A 4,084-nucleotide genomic window follows, 5' to 3' on the forward strand; every position below is an offset into this window, starting at 1 on the left:
CTTTTTTTTTTTGCCCTTTTGTTTGCTTCGTTGAAAGAGTTTATCCTTTGTTAGGTGCATGAAGTGAGTATTTGTTTATTTTCGTGGAAAATATTTATAATTTCATTCACTTGATGTTATTTTTCTGTTCTATTCTCAGTGTCTGCTATGCTTTTTTTTTTTTTTGTTTTGACAACATGTTTGGTAGGAGTATGTTTAATCAAGCTCTCTTGAAAACATCATGAAAAAATAAATAACTGGGGCTTTTCCGTGGTTTCCCTTGTTTGAAAGTTTTTTTTATGTATTCGTGTGCTTAAACAAGGAATGGTCTTGTATGTTTACATTTCATCATCCTTTCTTTTTTTTGGGTTTGGGGCGGGGGGGGGGGGGGGGCGGGGGTGTGGTGTTGTGGGCTCAGATTTTTTGAATGAATCATATATTTGGTTAAATGCCAATGGGAAAGTGATTAGCATTACTGTGAATGTTAGCTATTTCAAATTATTAAAATGCATTGGCATTGTGAAGAGCTTTTCCTTCTGAAAAATGTAGATGACAATTTGTGCAAATTTATCTCTTTATTTTTGTTGCAATGTACTCTATGTGGAGATTTGTACATGCTTCCTATCAGTAATTAGAAATTTTTGGGTCACAAGTTCCTTGTTTTCTGTTTAAAATAAAGATATGAGTAATAGAACCTTTAAAGTTTTTATACTTTTGGTTCCCTATGATTAGTAAGGTTTTTCCTGTGATAAATTATATTACCTTCCGAATGGGTGTTTTTACCTCTTCAAGTTAGTATTGAAACAATTTGCTAGCTGAGCATCCCTAACATTTTCCAAAATTTTTTGAATGCCAATGAGAAAGTGATTAGCATTACTATCAATGTTAGCTATTTCAAATTATTAAAAATGCATTGGCATTGTGAAGAGCTTTTCCTTTTGAAAAATGTAGATGACAGTTTGTGCAAATTTATCTCTTTATTTTTGTTGCAATGTACTCTATGTGGAGATTTGTACATGCTTCCTATTAGTAATTAGAAATTTTTGGGTCACAAGTTCCTTGTTTTCTGTTTAAAATAAAGATACGAGTAATAGAACCTTTAAAGTTTATATTCTTTTGGTTCCCTATGATTTGTAAGGTTTTTCCTGTGATAAATTATCTTACCTTCCGAATGGGTGTTTTTACCTCTTCAAGGTAGTATTGAAACAATTTGCTAGCTGAGCTGTATTGAAACAATTTGCTAGCTGAGCATGCCTAACATTTTCCAAAATTTTTTTTCCTACTTTTAGTGATTATTATGACACAGGAAAAGGAATTCCTTTAGTTTAAGCTCAAGCCAACCTCATTTTGCCTATTAAGTTGGTTTCCTACAATTTTTCCTTCATGGGTAAGTGAAACTTAGAGATGAGTACTTGTTTGAAGGTTTACAGTCTAGTAGCCATTTTGTCTATATATTGATTAAAGTTTCTATTTTAATGTCTATCAAAGTTATTAAAGGCACACTAAGGCACAAAGGGGTTCGGGAACCTAGGTACAACTAGGCAAGGTGCAAAGTGTTGCCAAGTTTAGCCACATATCTAAGGGAGGTCAGGCACCCAAAAAAAAGGATGGATATTTATACAAAGAAAATATATTATATCTAATTAACAAAATTGACCAAAGTTAACAATATTCGAAGGATCAAGCCAAAGTTAACCATCTAATGACTTGGATGACAGACAAAATGAATATGGACTTCACCATTAATATTATTCCCCTTTGAGAGCTTGTTAGAGAGTAAAACAAACCCAAACTGTGCTTTTGATATTGTTATTAGAAAGAAAGAGAAAAGAACATAGGTAACCCAGTAACAGAGAAGCAGAGCTGCCAAGGGAAGTGGAGAGAGAGAACAATAGGACTGTAAACAAGCTATGATGAGATGGATTTAAGCTGTGTTTATGCTAAAAGTAGAACTTCGGAAGTCAGTGGTTTCTACTGGAGTCCAACAATATTTGAGCAATTTTCCAGTGCCAGAGTCGGTGTTCTAGGACACCAGATTCTGGTAGTTTAGCCAGATCAAAGTCTTGTAGTGGTGTCTTTTTCTGATGAAGGTGCTCACAGAAGATGGAAATTAGGAAGCTGCGTGTTTCTTGGGGCTTTTGCCTAGATAGAAGGTGCACCTTCTAATGCCTTTTGCCTGGAAGAAGGTGCACCTGTTAGAGTTCGCCTGCCTTTTGCTAGTACATGCACTAGGTCAGCACCTTAAGCACACCTTTAACAAGTATAGAATTGATTGTATGAACATTTTTTTGAAGTAGCCATTGCATTTGTACCATGATTATAGTTGGCTGCATTTAATGGTTTATTCGTGAAATGGCACATGATTATTCTCTTCGTCGAGGTTCACTTAAAAAGAAAGTTTTTCAAGAAGAGATTGAAAGATTAAAACAAGAGTTGAGAGAAAAGGATTTAAATCAGGGGCAATAACCACTTGAAAGAGATTGAATGACTGAAGCAAGATATAAGTGCGAAAGATTTTCAAATCTCTGCACAGGATAAGATCATAAGTAAGCTCAAGAAGAGTCGGAAGAAATGAAAAGGAAGAAAAAGAAATAGTAAATATTGCTGTGATTTTTTCTTTATCCTTGAAACATTAGCAAGGAGTTAGATACATGAACCAACACCTTCCATGCTGACCAAGATATTACTGATTTATGAAGAACCTGAAACTCTGGAGTGCATTGTTTGTCATTCGGCCATGATTACTGAGGTAAAGGAATTTTTTAATTTTGTTTGTTTACTTGTTCATTAGATTCTTACGAATTTATAACCTGTTATGCAATGTTTGTGTAGTAATTTTTTTTGGATGAGATTTATGCAGCAATTTGAGGTAAATTAATGGCAGCAAGCATTTCACTATATTTAATGTGTTACCCAATGCACACCGTATTCATTTCTATACTACAGCTGCAAGAAGGGAAAGAGAAAAATGGAAATCATTTCAAGTTGATATTGAGCCAACTTGGCATGAAGTTTCTGATCACAATGTAGTGATTGGAATGGAGAGTGAATTTATGGTCACGCCAAAGTAAATCAATATGTGTTAGACAGAAACCAGCATATATTTGAGAGCTGTTTTGTTTGAAGGTCTTCATTATATGTATGCGCTTCAACTGGGGGACAAAAATAGGGAAAATCTTCATCATTGCTCAAATCTTAATTCTGCTTCAAGTAGGAGTAATGTGCTTGGTTGTGCCCAACGAAATGGCATAATTTCTGGGCAGAATTGGAAGATTTGCAGGAACTTCGATGAAATTTCAGATGTACTGTATATAATTTATTTTCCACTTCTGAATTTCGTCAACTTTAAATGCTGATCATCAATGAGTTTTGTTTAAATAGCATTAGATTTTTCTTCAGGATTGTAAAATCTGATCGAAGTTAATTCTCTTAAAAAAAAAAAAAAAGCTTCAATACTGATATTATATTAATCAACTTAATAAATTACACAATTTGATATTTTTTTATTATATAATTTTGTAACAAGATGATCCAGTTACACTAAATGTTTTGAAAATGTAAATTACATTAATTGTGATATAAATCACGAAAAATTAAGATAAAATTATTTTGGTTAACTTTTACAAATAGCTATTAAGATGAATGTAGCCAAACTACTAGGATAACTAATAAACATAAAAAAAAAAAAAAAAAAAAAATTGATGAATTGCTGATAAAATATATATTTTTGATAGTTTATATGGACTGAATCTACGCAATAACTTCCCGTTTAGTCAAATCCAAAAACACAGCTGCACAAGTGAGGCGATGCCGTGATGGGCATTCATATTGGAGAACGCAAGTTGTGGAGAAGCGCATTAATCAGCGGACTTACGGTCAAGATAGACGACTTGCAGTCAAGGTATTTAAGAGGTGGTAATGAATCGGGGTGTGCAGTTACGTTACGTTTAGGGTTACCGAAATTAAATTACAACTTAGTACATTTTCGATTTTATTTTTTATTATTTTAATTTCAGTTTGATATAATTATTAATTTTTGATTTTAATGTGGTTCAGCTTCATACTTGATTTTAATTTGTTTAGTTGGTAATAATTTAAAATTAAA

General features: G+C 33.0%; 1 long non-coding RNA gene across 1 annotated transcript; it reads left to right on the top strand.

Annotated features, from left to right (window-relative positions):
• Positions 1-386: 386 nt before the first annotated feature.
• LOC110673565 (uncharacterized) lies at positions 387-3,377 on the top strand. Its single transcript, XR_002498513.2, has 2 exons — positions 387-2,728; positions 2,840-3,377. It is a non-coding gene; the product is annotated as an uncharacterized LOC110673565 (long non-coding RNA).
• Positions 3,378-4,084: the final 707 nt, after the last annotated feature.

The sequence above is a fragment of the Hevea brasiliensis genome, chromosome 7 (assembly GCF_030052815.1).
Source record: "Hevea brasiliensis isolate MT/VB/25A 57/8 chromosome 7, ASM3005281v1, whole genome shotgun sequence".
Classification (NCBI taxonomy): Eukaryota; Viridiplantae; Streptophyta; class Magnoliopsida; order Malpighiales; family Euphorbiaceae; genus Hevea; species Hevea brasiliensis.